Consider the following 16,494-nt stretch of genomic DNA (forward strand, 5'->3'; position numbering starts at 1 on the left):
CACTGTAGTGTCATTAGATACCAAGGTTCAACATTTATTTTTAAATATTAGATTAACAATAAACATTACATTTATAACAAATGACTTTTCAAGATAAGACATATTTTGCCTGAATAACATTTAGATTAACAACAACAAAAACCATCATAATAATGAAGAGAAACCAAACTCCATTCCACTGTAATGTGGAGGTCAGACACTGATTAAAAACCCTCACAGAGCACAGAGCACAGACTGAGGCTCTGAGTCCTTAAAGAGGAGGAGGAGCAGACTCTCCCCTCTGCTTCCTCCACTCTCCAAACACACAGCAATCCCCTCAGTGCATCTCCTCTGTTGTGAACTGGTCATCCCTTTCCACTTTGTATTAAAACGTCTTTTTTATTTATTTTTTTAATCGTCCTCCTCATCCTCTTTTTGTTCTGTTGCAGCCAGCGGCCTCTTCACGCCAGCAAATGCCGCCACATTTTTTATTTTTCTTCTTCTCGTTTTTTATTTTGAAAGTCCAAGAAAACGGCAACAATGGGCTACCTGATTGGCCAACAACACACAACACTTGCTCAGTGTTGGGTTGTCTTATTGGCTACACGCCAATCACAAGAGTTACCTGCATTTGGCGCGTGGGCGGGTGCCAATTTCATGCCCTGCTGGCGACATTCCCTCCCTAGATGTAAATAAATCTCCATGTTAGTGACTCTGCTGACAGCAGTTGGTCTGTCAGCCCAGATCATCACCAACGGTTATGCTGCGTTCACATGGAATCAGAAATCGGGTACTTCCAACTTCTGACTCAGGCTTGTAGTAAGGACAGAAGTGTAATAAGTGTGTGTGTGGATTTAAAGTGAAATTCCGGTGTAAAATCACCCCAGGCTCTTTTAGGCAAATACACTCCTCAAAGAAGCCTTTGAGACAATTTTTTTGTGTGTATGAACTACTATCGGAGAAATCCGGGACAGACGCTAACAGTCCCTAGCGGCCAAATGTGGCTAACACTGATTAGCTCGGGGCAGTATGGTGAAGGCATTCAAGCGTCTTTTTTAACCACTAATACTGCTGAAAATAACAGCAAACCTCTGCAGGAGCATGAGAAGAGTCCTTACACAGAAAACAAAGCAGCAACAATGTAGTTAGTGAACCCAGAGTTTATTAAAAGAGTGTTTTAAAGACTTACCTACTGGCCCCTGTACCAGCTCCTCTCATAGTAAAGTCCATTCAAGTGGATTACCAAAGTCAATCCCAAAGGAAGGAGCCCATTGAGGATTTATTCCAGAAAAACATGTTAACATTGTGGTTTGTGGCAGTTTGGTGAAATATAAGTTAAGAATAGATGGTAAAAGGTTTGTAAAAGTCCCACACAGCATCTTTCCCTGCAGGGGGTGGGGACGTCTGTTGCCAGAAGGGCTTCAGGCTACAGGTAGCTTTAGCTCATATTGGGTCACGTTAGAGTCCAAGCATTACTAGACAGCAAGAGTGAGCACTCACACATAGGAACCAAAATGGCTGTGTCAACAGATTGAGATCACACAAGTGACTTCTATGATTTTGATGGGTGCCCATACCTGTTTAAGCCAGTATACACAGAGGCAGAGCTGCAGAAACAGGATGAAAGGGGTCGGAGGATGGGAGAAAGCCAGCGGAGAAGGTCAAGCAGTCTCGGTGTGCTGGCATTTTTCGGTGTGCCTGTGTTAGCCCATGGGCAACAAAGAAGAATGTTTAGGAGAAGCTGGTACCGGGGCCAGTAGGTGAGTCTTTAAAACACTCTTTTAATAAAAAGGCAATTACATATTGCCTTAAATTGGATATTGATAGTCTTTGCAAAATGAAAAATTTGATTTGGCACTTTTCTCTCGCTCTGGATGTTTTAATATGATGAGAACGTTAAACGTTTAGGAATGGGCCCGATCACAGCTGAATAAATTTGACCGGTATGTGGTCGGTCAGGGTCATGAAAAAGCCGTCGAGGTGACGTCTTGGTGAGGAAACGACATCATCACCAATTTGGCCTAGTCCGGAATATCACCAAATGACATCAGGTCGTAGTCAACTGGACGTCATTTGGCTTGCTGGGACGATCCAAACTGATCATGGCTCTGTCCAGCCGCTGCACACACTCCTGTTTGATCCAAGACAGCTACTACATTATGACGGTGTTGTTATGAGGGCTGGATAGAGGGCAGTGGAGATCATCCGTGGATCTCTCACATTGTTGAGATAACTTTGTATTAATTAGGTAAAATTAGCTGCTGATCATACATTTTGAAGACAAGGAGCCATCAGGTCCATGTTCTCTTCTCCCTATACACATCCACGTTTGTTCAAAGGCACTCTGGGTTCTTTGTGAACATTCGTTTCTTTGGTCCTCTCTGGTGGTAGCATCAAGAGTGTCATGTTCTGACCCTGAACAGAACGGCTTCAAAGTAACATAAACTGCATTAGTTTTTACAGACACTATACTACAAACATTAATGTGTGGAACTACTGGAAGGATGTGATCATCACATTATTGACTCAACACATTTTCTTTAGCTGAAAGCTCCAGTTCTTTGTCCTTGAATATGCAGCACAGGTCTAGACAGTGGAGTCCTTTGCTGCTGACCTTTGCTATGACCATCTGTGGGCATCTGTCAGGTCTGCCCCAGCTTCGATGCCCTGTCAAATCAAGCCTTAAAACTATATTTGGTACTGATTTTGATATTTTATCTGTTTAATTATATTTGGCTTTATTTATTATCTTCTACTTTATTTTACTCCTTAAAAATCATATTTACATGTGACTTTCTATATTCCCTTGTTTATTTTGTCTTGTCTTCATGTCTATTCATGTCTTACATATACACACTGAATTGTAGAGTATCATCATCCGATCTGGTATTATTTATACACAATATTGGTGTACACGTATGATAACATTAACAATAAGAACATGGACATAATAATCTGAATTATTCAGTTATTGAAGTATAATAATTGTTAGTGAATGTATCTGCTGCCATCTTGTGGCTCAATCAGAGATGTGCCACGCACTGCTGATTATCTAACAGATGGTAGCTGTACAGTATATGTATAGTTGGTCAGGAATTATGCTTTTGCAGTCACATACATGCTAGGATAGTTGTCTTTGCTTTTATCTTCACAGTATGAGCAGGGGAATTATTTCCATTCATCAGGAAGCCAAACTGTGATTCACTCCAGTCACACAGGATGAAAAATAATGTAGTAAAGTATTAAAAGTATCACTTACTAGCTTTTTCCACAACTTTCATCCCCAACACACAGTCTTCCTCTGGAACTACAGGTGGTCGTACGTGTAGAGATATGGTAACTGGAGATTCCTCCTTGATCTTTCTCTGCTCGTCCACTGACCCCTGCTCCATGACATTTGACCTTGTCCAGGACCCTTGGTGTTTCACTGACATAGTGTTCCCACCATTTGTCACATGTGATGTCATGATGATGTCACTCCAGTCCTCCTCTCAGGAGGGGTCCTGTCTTTAGGGTGTACCAGCAGATATCTCAAGGTGTCACAGTGGTCCAAGGTAAGTGTCCGTCCTGGATTTAAGGGATTGCAGGATTCGGATCATCCACTTCTGGTTCCTGATGGCTTTAAATGACCCTCAGACCTGCTGCCCCTCCATCTCTCTGTCTGTGGGGATTTCTTTACACACCATGGCGGTTATGCTCCTGTCCGCCTACAGGTGTGTAGTTTCCCAGCCTTAACAAGTGAACTTGATGTGTGGGCTGATGTTCTGAGGATGGCCATAGGAGCTTCAGAAACAATTAGTTTACTTTATACTTTAATGTCCTTCTTCTTATGGACACAAAAAAAACAATTATACATGTTACATAGTAAAACATCTCAACAACACATAGCTTCATGTAACAATTTGATACACATACACGCCTTCTGACAACGGTGCCCTTTGCGCAACTCCCATGGCCAACATCCTACATTACCTGTTAGTGTGAATCTTATGGACACATGCAGGAATAAATGCTTCTAATAGTTCAGTGTACTCTGGGGGACCCTGAATCTTCTACCAGAAGGTCAAAGCTAATACCTTGGAAATACAGACGCACCTCCAGCAAATTTCATTTGCTCTGCAGCTGCCTCTGGGCACGCACCGTTGGAGCTCATTAACTATGACAGAAAAACCCAAGTCACCAATCAAATTGTACTCTCTGTTATGGCAGATGGTACCTTGTCCATTGCTCCAATGGCCTTAGTCGGTCCTACTGCTATCCAATTATGTGCAGTGGTATTTTGAAAGGCACCCAACCCCTTGAGTTGGGAAGGTCTATGGCCCGTTGTCAGACCCTACGTCTGGATAGATGTGACTCTGGATTTCCAGGATAAAGGCTGGGATTCTGGGTGGAGAATGAATCAGTTGAGGTTTGTGTTGATCATTTTCTGGCAAAAAGCCATGATGTAATTCAGGTAGTGACTGTCATTCATAAGACACAGAGGTAGGGGAGCCTGCAACAGCGTATCTCATTTTTAGAGCCCAAATCCTTTCTGCTAAAGTTTCACCTCCCTGGGTCGGTTGGAAAACTTGTTCTGAGCTAACAAGTATAGAATTAAATTAGAAATACATCTGAACACCTTATATTTACAATGTTACTTGTTCACACATTTCTTTAAGGAAAAAGAAAACATTTGTAAACTTATATTACTTGAGTAAATATTCACTCAGAGACTTCACAGTGGCGCTTATTTCATTCGCAAAAGCTTTTATCTTGTTTTGTCTGATGTTTGCTTATTTGTAACAAAAGGTAGAAACTAAAAACGAGACTGTGCCAACCATTGCAGTGAGAGAAGACACACATTGACAAAATTTCAGACAGCTAACACCACAACATACGTATTCTCATGAATTGTTAGCACTTTGTGAAATAAGGACTCCCGTGCAGTCAGGGTACGATAGATGCAGGCTTTATTTCTGACACTCAAATACCCTCGATGTTGAGCGATAACTCAACAGGCTGTTAAACTCTAAACTTGTCTACACGGATGAGAACTATACAAAGAAAACCATTGTTGCAAGAATCACCAAACAAATGACAAAAATAAAATCACCAAATCAAATCGCTCCAGAAGGAAAAAAGGACAAAAGGCTAACACTACACCGATCTGAATAATAATCTATGAAAAGTTCACAAAATAAAATCACTCACAAGGAGGAGGAAACAAAAGGTTACAAACATAAACTATGCTGCAAAGAGCTAATTAAACTGCCGGTGAGCCCTTCGCCTGGGCCTGGCTCTAGACGGGGGCCCCGGGCTTCCTCTGGCCAGAGTCTCTCTTCCTCTTCCTCGTTTTTCCATAGAGTCTTTGTGAACCATTCTTAGTCCGGCCCCTCGCCTGAGACCACTCTGCCATGGGAGACCCTTCCCTGTCTCACTCACAGGCGCCACTTTTTCCACTACCTTTAGAGACTGTTCACACCTTCTTAGAACTTTATTTAGATAAAGAGACTAGAGTGCAGTTTAGCTCCTTATTCAGAGCATCAGGGAAAATGGAGAAATCTGTGCTCGGCCTAATTCATTCCTATGCATGTGGCTCAGAGTCCAGTTCAGTAAACAGTCTATGGGTCCATCTCTCTCCTCTCACGCAGCAGCACTGTTGTTGTTATGTGACACCGATGACGCCATCGTTTAACAAAATCTGAGCTTTCACCGTCCAGACGACAACGCCATGGGGGGCTTTTCTCAAATCTTCCCACTCTTGGACCCGGTTTCAAAAGATCCCGTTTTCAGGCTCCGATAACGGCGGCTGCTGTGGATGGTCGGCCAAAACCAGACTCAAGTTGTGCGGTTAGAGGAAAACGCGTGTCTGTGTGGTCGGGCCCTTTAAGACAGTGTCAGTGTGACTGATCATTCTTTCTGTTTGTTGTAGCACATCATCTCATCCTCCTTTCCTTCTCTACTCCTCTCAACAGGCAGCTCCAGGACATTCACTGCTTTACTCCAGGTGACTCCTGCACCACATAATGAAGTGCTAATTGCAGTGTGAACTGTTTAATCGTTAGCACTCCCTGAGCTAAATGCACCAGTTACTTTACCAATGCTGCTGTCATCATAGCACAGGCACTGCAACCTGAATGATCGGCGATGAATGCAAAATCCATTGGACATGTATGAATTTAGTGTGCTTAGGGAAATCATGTGGATTTCAAGTTCATCAGCTTCATTAAATATGCTGAACTGCTTCAAGTGCTGCATTTAGAATAAGAGATAGAGTAAAGTCATGGGCCATGGTGCAGTCTGAACAGACAAGTTTTCATCTGCAACAGAAGATGTGTAGAGCTTCTACCGTCCACAGTCGTGACTTTGTTTAGTTCTAGGTGCCTGGTAGTGATGGAGTAGCAAGCTGTTTGGCAGTAGCAGGGCTGGGGTGTAAGGTTTGACCATGTCCTGGATGAAGGATAGATGAAGTCATTTGCTACACAGTGGGCAAGTACCAGTGTCTTGAATCGGATTAGACACCACTGATTCATGTCTTTCTATAAATGTTATTAAAAAATTGTGTCTGTAGGGTTTTTGCTAAAAGGCCGACAAATATTGATCATTCTGGTGTCTTTCTGGGAGGGGAGGCGCTCACTTTGGTAAGGGAGTTCAGATAGTCTGGCCTTGACACTCTCATTCAGGAACACATCAAAAAAGTGTCTAACTTTCAAATACAACCTGGCAAATTTCAACCAGATCAGGAATACATTAAGCAGCAGTGCAGCTGTGATGTTTTTACATTGTATGATCTTCTCACATATAGACTACTGCTTAATGAGCTGCTCACTGGCATGGACGACAGCACTCAAACCAATAGACTCTCTCTACAAAAAAGCCCTAAAGACTCTGGATAAAAAAAACCCTTCTCCTACCATATCTGCAAGACTCTTGAAAACTTAACTTTCTAAGTGTCCATCATTTAAAAACTTTTAGATTTGCTTGTTCTGTGTATGATGGTCTCCATGGTCTTGTCCAACAGAGCTGAATGAATTCATAAGGAAAGGGACTCCGGGAGGTCTGAGCACCAGGGCTTGTGATAAAGGAGACTGTGAGATCCCCCACAGGTGCACCGCGTTTGGGAGGAATGTGTTGTCTGTTGTAGGGGGGCATTTGGAACAGTCTCCCCTCCACAATAAGGGAACCCCTCACTTATTCTTCTTTTAAAGGACAACTGAAACAATGGCTCAAGTCAAATCAAAAGTGCAACCTCTAACTGGACTTATTGCTAACTGCAATTACTTTTTATTTCCTTGTTATATACTGTCTGGGCTTGGTGTCCTTCTAAGTAAGTAATGTATTGCTGTGTGTACTTTCTCTTCTATTTGTATGTTATCGATTTATTTACTGTCTCTTATTATTTATTTTTTTTATTTTTATTTTACTTATTAGGGACTACGGATGCAAATTAGCAGCTTTGCTATAATCCGGCATGTTTACAGAGATATGTAAATATCAATGTTCATTAATGTGCAGTGTCCTTAAAAACAAAGCATTGCCATTATCATTATCAGCACAGGGTGGGAAGGAATGGTGTATTGTGGGATCTTGAGTAGGTTGAAGACCAGCCAGGCCGCTGCATTCTGGATGAGCTACAGAGGCCAAATGATACATGCAGGCAGACCAGCCAGGAGGGAGTTGTAGAAGTCAAGACAACTGTCAAGAGCCTGGACCACGTATCTGCCTGTGGACAGCGATAGCAATGACACGTTTGCAAAAACACCGGTGGCAGCAACTTGATGACGCAGTAGGCATAAAAAAATCCACTGGAAGTGCTGCATTTTCATGTACACCACAAATATGTGTATCCGCTCAATGAATGAACAACCTTTATTTACATAAAGCCATAGGCATCACAAACACACAATCAAACAGACAATGTTTCCAAATAACAGGCCGATGTCATATGAGTAAAATAAGCTACGCCTCAGCCTTGCAGTGGCTCTCAGCCTAAACAGTGATTTTACTGTTTTATGTCAGAACGCTTTTCTATTTTGGGCCATTGACCAATTATGTAAATGAATGTCAGATACCCCTTATATATTTTAACAATAAAATATAATGTAATTAACCTTCCTGCAGTTACATTTAAGTGCATTTATATTAGTAAAACAATATATTTGGCATGTATTGATGAAACTTACAGGGAACGTCTACTGAATTCTAATTACAAAGGTCCTGATCAGGACTAGGCACGGTTTTAAATATTAATATCTTATTATTAACTTTCTCTCTATCCCACTCTAAATATTTTCAGCACCACTCCCAGAAGATAGTTATGAATCTGTCTCTTGATGCAAAGTGTGTCCCTCAGCTGTAGAAAATAGTTGAAAAGAATCCATGCAAAGTGCAGGCTTTTTGTTTATTTTTCCTGTCTGACAAATGTACTAGTTTCCCTTAAATATGCCTGTATATTCTGGGGATTTCCTCTCTGTGCAGTGCACATGTACACAATACATGACTCGAAATGAATTCAAATAATTCCATTTCTGGTCTTACAAGCAACATGTCGAAGAAGCGTCTCCTCTCTCTCTCATGGTTGGAGTGAAGTCTGTTGCAGTAACACAAATCTACTTCCATTTTCAGCTTCAAAACAAAAGCCATGTTTGCTAATTAAACATGTTTCTGCCAGAAATGAGTAATAGCCTATCATTTTTGAATCAAGGCTGAATTACCAAGTGTGCAAGGGCCCTATACTCTCAAAGGCCCAAGAAATCACATAGTCATTATGTGGTTTGAGGTGATAGGCATGAGGCTGGACTTGAGAGTTGATAGGCTACAAATGTACTTAAATACCTTAACTATTTCACTCGATATTGTGCTTACATGGTCCATTTCTGTTTGCTCAAATGAGCACAAACTAATCTGTCCTGGTCTGGACAAAGCTGTGGTAAAATAATCATAAATGCGTGGCACCTTGATAATACTGTATAATCATGCCTCACTTCTCTTAAAATTCTATGAAAGTTTGGAGAAATGCATGAAGTCTTGATGCTGTTGTACTTTAAACAACTCATTTGCAATAGGTGTCAACAGATTAGATTATCCTCCTACATGAAACAAATCGGATAGCCTACAGTCGGCCTCATGTCTGGAGGACTCATCTGAAGTAAAGACATAGAATAGAATAAAATGCAAAACAAAACTACGTGAGCAAACAAACATCCACAGCTGACAACAGGTTCAATCATAACTAGATGAATAAATAAGATAAGTTAATTCTTTATTTGTCCCACAGTGTTACAGCAGCAAAAGTCCCGGCTCAGTAGCCTACCAGAGACCAAAGCACACCATAAAAACAAGGATTAGATGAGTTTGACTGACAGTTAGCGTTAGCCGTTAGCGTTAGCGTTAGCCGTTCTGGGCGTGCATTTGAATGGCGTTTCTCTCCTTTCTCTCAGTCTATGGAGTGCATGCTCGGCCTATAGTGACTCTGGTTTTTGCCCGTCTCCGCTCACTCAGCTGCTGGGACAAAGAACGCCCCCTTCACTGAGGCTCCGAAGCAGCTGCAGGATTGGCAAACTCCATTTCACCCAGTGCCAGCCAACAGTAGCTACACCCAACAACAGAGAACCCTGGCAACCAGCAACGCCCAGTGCTATTTGCTGCTACCATGGAAACACAACGGGACAGAAAGTCATTGTCAAACCCGTCAAAAAACATTCAAATATTAATTCGGACTAAATATATTTTTTTATGGAAAAAGAATACTTTCATTCTGTACCCCTCAAAAGCCCTGTGGGTGTATTCTAAAAAAGAAAAATAGCTTTCAATGAAGATTCTACATATTCAACCTTTAATGAACCATTTCGATGTATTTGTCATGATTCAATTCCTTTACCTTGTTTTTACACATGAAACGTCTGCTTTTATTTTCTAGAGCAAAATGACTGATTTCCGGTGTTTATCTCGCTGACTGTTGTTAACTTGGCGCAGTTCACGGACCACAGGCTTGCGCTACCCTCACACTCCCGCACGCACGCGCGCACCGACACGCGCACGCATGCATACACACACACACACATTCACACACACACACACACACACATTCCACCAGTGAGTCTCTGTGATCGCCTTGCTTCCACAAACGGACGTGCGTTTGGATTTAGCAGCCGGTGGCTCTGTCCAGGGATGGTGTGAGGAGCGGTGACAGTAAAGGTAAGCTGGGCTTTAAACCGTGGATTCACAGATTCAGGTTCGAGCCCGTGACGGGTTCACAATTCAACAGCTTATCCATACGACCGCTGCCTGTTGACGGGATGACTCACACCGGTGAGAGGGACCACCGGTGGGGAAACGTCCCCTTTGAAACGGTGTGATGTTTGAGCCGCTTCTCATCGTGTCGCTCTCAGCTGCAGCGGCGTTAACGGGAGCTTCAGCAGCAGCGGTCCCGCCGTGGTCTCGCGCGGGGAGATTCACGCCGCTCTTGCTTTGATCATTTCTTGCCATTTAATTTGGCGTTGTTAATTTGTATGTCACGTCACGCAGTGGCCAATCGAATAATGGCAAAAATCCTTCGAGTGAGTTGTCTGAAACCGGTCAAACGTTCAGCTAATACTCAACGTGTCATTGGTTTCAACAGAAGTGAAAGTTTGGGATTGAGTAGGGCTGTGACAGCTAGCACCGCCCGGCTAGCAAACATGTTTGTCAGAGAAAATAGTGTTGACAAAAAGCCAAAGCGTTTGCAACGAAGGAGCAGTGGACAGGTATGGCGACATTTAGAGGGTTTCTTGACAGAGGACTTGAATAACCATAGGAGGTGTGCGTCAGCAGCTTTCCAGTGGTCGGAGTGGTGATGTGACATTGGCTTCACGTTACCCAGCCACGGTAACAGGGGGTCCCCGACACACGCTGCAGTACCTGCTTGACTCTGTCAGACTGAACCTGCCCGTCAGATGGCACTAGCACAGCTGCGCGGAGGGTTGCTATGGAGCAAAGACACAGGTTGCTATAATAATTAGCCTAGCCCGAGAGCAAATGTGAAGGCTCCTGTGATGTCAGGAGCGCTGTGCGGTGCGGTGCGGTCATGTTCGGTGGGGATGTGCACTCTGCATCTTCCGCCTCAGTGAGAAGTTGGGAGCTCGGAGAAGAGCGTCACTTGTCGCCTGTGGCTGAGGACAAGCAGATCCCAGCGCGTTTCTAATTCAAGAAGACCAACTGGTAATGATCACAGTGTGGGCAGAGTGTCAGCTCAGAAAGGATTCGTTTGGTTTGATTATATTCCCACTCAACGCAGGGAGCTGGATCAGTTATGTCAGGTTACATCACCATCATTTCATGTTTCATACAGGATGGAGTAGCACTAGTGCTTCCCGTAATGCTCTATATCTTCTATGCATTAAACATAATAGATAGTTATACGAGGAGGCACGGTCTGTCCCTTTCCGGTGTCCCCTGTGGTACCTGGGGCATGTTCAATCATGGATGTAGAGAGCTGGATACAGTGTTCGAGGCACAGGCCCGTTCCCTCCTATGAAAGCTGCTCAGTGGTGCATGTGTTCAATTTCCGCATCTACAAATACCTGGATGATCAGCACTGCTTCTGTCATACTTCTGCGCTGTTGGGCCCATAGAGCCGGGACACTACAGAGCTGGTAATTTCTGGTTTAGTACTCTGCTTACTTATTTGGGGATTAAATTATTTAATTGTGCAGCTCTTTGAGACTTTCCAAATGTTATCTGGCCAAATGGATTAAATGCTGGAAGTTTTCATTCCACCGTTTGGCCAACGTGTCACATTGGCTCTATTGTCAGACACACTTCCTGGAGGTCAGCGTTCAAAGTGAAAACTTTGCTACAGTTTCTGAGTTGAACAACATGTTTCATTGAAACTGTGTGCATTAGGCTTTGAAGTGTGTTTTATTCCATTTGATGGGTGTGTCAGAGGTGCTACCCAATCAGGAGCAACATGCCTGTGAACTTGTGGTATTAAAAAGGCAATGCGATTGGATGTTCAGCTCACTGCTGTTTCAGATGAATTTTGGAAACAATGTGTATGTTAGTGAATGCAGGGAGACAAATAATTAAAAGAGTTAGAGGTTAAATGGAGAGTGAGCAGAACAGCGCCATCTAGTGTCTCAAGATAGTAGTCGTAACAACAAAAAATAATTCCAGCAGTCAGGTTGCCAGGTTGGTCAGACCCGGTCCAGTAGTCTACAGGAGAGAGAGTCTTTTTGAGCCTGTTTGAACCCATCCCCTCCAGCAAATCACATCATAAAAACAAGGCTTAGAGGAGTTTGACTGACAGTTAGCGTTAGCTGTTAGCCGATAGCCGTTCCAGCTAAGTAAAGATGAAAGTGATGTTAGCGATCAAGGAGAAACGTAGCCATTTGGGCGTGCGTTTTAATGGCGTTTCTCTCCTTTCTCTCAGTCCAGCCCAACGCTATTTGCTGATACAATGGAAACACAACGGGAAAGAAAGTCATAGAAGAGAGTAACACATGAGGCCACGCCCCCATTCCGGTGAAAACAAACTGCCAGCTTTGACTGGCGGTAAACACAAATTCTGCTGTAATCTGTCCTGATTTTGCCTATTTTTAAAACATCAAAGAGGTGGTGAATGTTTGTCCAGTTGAGTGGAGGAGAAGTGGGTAAAGGAGCCACTCATTGTCCAGAGGTGACATCCCCACACATTTATTCTACCTAACTGAATCAGCAGGTAATGCAGAACTATGACAACCATCCCTTTCTCTGTCCTTAACATTCTGTGGGTTTAGTTTAGCTCTGTGAAATAAAACAAACAGCCAAGGCTTTGTCCACCTGAGGTTAAATGATCTCTCTCTCTCTGACACACACACACTCACACTCACACTGCATCTTTTTGACAGCATTCTAACAATAAACATGGAAATATTACTTGTATTTTCTCAAATGGAGTCAAATGTATTTTTATAAACTGAGGACTCACTCCTGTTTTTTTGTGATCCCATTTTGCAAGTCAAGAAAGTGACACTTTGATGTCGGACCACTTAGTTTTGTGTGAAACTCTGTGATCTACGTCTCTTGTCTCAAACAATATCCATTACCTAGCTCATGCAACTTGCTCGCTAGCTAGTCAACTTAGCTACTGTTATCTACTGTTAGCTGCTGTGAGTAACATTACATTCTGATATGAAACACACACACAGGCATTGTAGCTTCAGTGAGACGTCCATATGTGACTTTGGGGTGTGTAGGATTTCTAATGACATATTTCAAAGCCATAAGCTACTTTTACAGTTTTATGACATACTATGGCTTAGCTCAACTAGCAAAATTATCTTTTAAACTGATTGACATAGGCCTATGTGTAATTCATGGCACATTCCAAACGGGATGAAACAAAAACATGCCTCTATTCTCATCCAGTAATGCATTTCTATACAGAGTGATTAGTAAAGAGGGTCAAATCAATTCTGTGTGGTGCTTAAAGTCATATTCATTTGCATTGGAATTTAAAACAATAATGATAATGATGATGATGATAAAATTACATCACAGGGCCATATTAGACAGGAAACAAGGGCATAAAACAGGCAAGACTGTCACAGTGAGGTGTTCGGATTGGTCATTGTAAGCGGGACTTTCCCCCTGACCTCAAGTGCAAGTTGCTTTTGCATAGACAATGACTTGATTACCAGAAATAGAATAATATCAGTTTTCAGAATTGTGTAATTGTTTCAGTCATTAATCAAGCAAATACTGTATGCCAACTGTGTAATATTTTGATATTTTCTATTCAGAACATGTTTGATATGCTTCCAAAATGGTGTTTCCTGCCCTCAAGTGAGTGATAAAGGGATATGATTTGCATTTTTTCTTTATAACATAAGGAAGATAGCACTTTATGTTACGTTTAGACCTTTTCAAAGTTGTAAACATAAACATTCTAAATGTTTCCAAGTTTGATTCCTGTTGCATTGAATTTGAACGACATCAGCTGACAGGAAGTTAACAAGGACCAAGGCTGTTGCCTAGTAATGAAGTTCCATTAGAAAGATCTATACAGTTATATTATACGTATTCAGAGGGAAATTCAGCTTCTTAGAAGAATTGCTGCTTATCAATTAATCGATCATTGATCGTTAAGATGAAACAACTATCAATTAATGAATTACTCGATCATTTGCATCCCTAAATGTAATTAATTATTTAGTTGAAACCCTAATTTTTTTGTGATTTGAGTGACACAGCCAAAATATCGTTTCTGAGAGCCGGACGTGCGTTTGCGGTGGCGGTAACAGCGGTGGTATCTCCACTGTGTGCTTTACCTTTAAGGAGCTTTAACGCAAATCCAATTTCTTAATTCAGCCACTAGATAGAGCCAGAGGCAGAGCATATCAGATATAAACAAGTGGGCGTCTCTCCTACTCCATACATTGATATGCATCTGACACCTCACACACACCCACACTTTCACTGACCTGACCCAGACCTGACACACAAAACCCTGAAAAAGTAAGTTGACATGATGCTTGTTATGCTTTATGGTATTTAAAAATCAGCTGCAGAGAGAGAGCAGCCTCATGTGGTGATAAGAAGAACAAGTTCTCTAGTGTAGGACATGAGGAGAAAAAACCTGCAAGTTTTCTGTAACATAAGACGGAGTGTCCTGCGTTAATCGCGTGTTAAAAAAAATAGTGCCGTTAAAATCATTTTGCGTTAACGCATTAATTACGCTGAGAGGGCAGCTGAAGAAAGACACAGGGATGTGGAGAGAAAGTGATCTGCCGAGCGATTCAGTGACTGTAAACAGCCACACTGCTACATTAGCATTAGCACTGCCATGAGAAGCGACTGACCTGTTGATGGGAAGAAATGCCAGCTCCGCGTCAGTTTTTATACTGAAAGATGGTCCTAAGCTTCGCCATGTTGTGAAAACATGTCCCATATTTATCCTGGTGCAGGCCCTTTTCTTTAAGGACTGCTTTTTAGCTGCAGACTGCGGTGACTGTGGAGCTCCTGAGCGTGCAGCCATTCTCAAGTTCCCGGTGCTGGCAATGCCACCGACCTCTCAACTGCCAGTCACGGTGACGTCGTAAATGATAGCATTAATATGGTGAATGTACAGTCGTGATTTGCGGTGCGGAACTTAAAACTTTGAAGTCGGAGTTCCCCTCGGTCTGTTAAGCCTCCTGCTCGGCTGGCACGTGCGCAACAGTGTGCAGTAGCAGCCACTTAGTGAGAGTAGCAGGCAGTGGCAGGCAGGTTTAGCCGTAGCACAGGGCGCCCCGCACCCCCACGAGTGCGACTGTGTAGATCGATGTCCAGCGAAACAGACAGCAAACAACGACAACATGAAACCGGCGCTCGCAGACGTCCCCCTGTCATTCAATTCAATTCAATTTTATCTATAGTGCCAAATCATAACAAAAGTTATCTCAGGACACTTTACAGACTAGGTAAAGAACACACTCTATGATAAACATAGACCCAAATTCAAATCCCAAGTGTGGGATAACTTCGGATCCCAGGGTAATTCTGAACATGCACACACATTTAAAAAGGCACCACCCAGGTGTTACTGTCACCGTTGCTGTGAAAAAAAAACAAGCTGTGCAAACCCAGCTCCAGACACTATTTTTAACAACCCCTACCTGTGAATTCAGAACAGGCAAATATCATAACCTAAGTTAATGCTGCAGGGGCAATTATTTAAGAAGTATTTTATTTATTGCAGGATTGCAGTCGTATTGTTTTTTTTAATTTCTCATAAATAAAAATGTTTAACTGTTTTAAACTGTGTGTAATTGTTTACCAATTAAACTTACGTTCCCCATTAACTATGAACCGTACTGTCCTGTACTGTACTGTGACTTCAAAACAGAGGTACATACCGAACCGTGACTTTAGTGTACCGTTACCCGTGATCACAGAAGTGTTTTCCATCAAATGTTTAGTGCAAGAGGAAGAACAGGCAGTTTTGTCATCATCTTTCATGTTAGCAGCATAACTCTGGTGCTGACCTTAGGGTTTGCCTGTGAAAGAAGATGAATTCATCAGGTATGGAGACATCTCACTACCAACATTCATGCTATGCTTTCAGAGACCACTGCATGAATGAGAAGGTTCAGAAGACTTAGCTATGCTGATGAATCTGCTATGTTTAAGCTCCTTGGTTGCTTTTTGCTGCTTTCTAGAGTGTGGTTTGTAAGAACAGTGCATCTCTGACCTTCTTCAAACTATTTCAATACATTATCTAGTTGATGAGTCACTCATGGTGTCAGAGTGAATTCCTGTTAGTACTTTCACAGCTCTTGGTTTTGATGTGCTGCCTAGACAACACATCTCGTGTGAACACAATGAGTCGCTTGACACTTAAAATATGACACTACAAGTTCTGTCTGAGCGGCCTGTTACTCCTCCACTCTTAGTTCAACTCCATGTGTGATGTTTAATCATGGAAATATTCTCTGATGGAGTTTGTGCAGTTTCCTTCAACCTGTCTCATTCCGGCTTTACAGGAAGCCTTTTCACAGCACCCATACCTTCGGACAGTTGGGCTGTACATGAGCTAAT

Source organism: Echiichthys vipera, assembly GCF_963691815.1.
Source record: "Echiichthys vipera genome assembly, chromosome: 15".
In the NCBI taxonomy this organism is placed as follows: Eukaryota; Metazoa; Chordata; class Actinopteri; order Perciformes; family Trachinidae; genus Echiichthys; species Echiichthys vipera.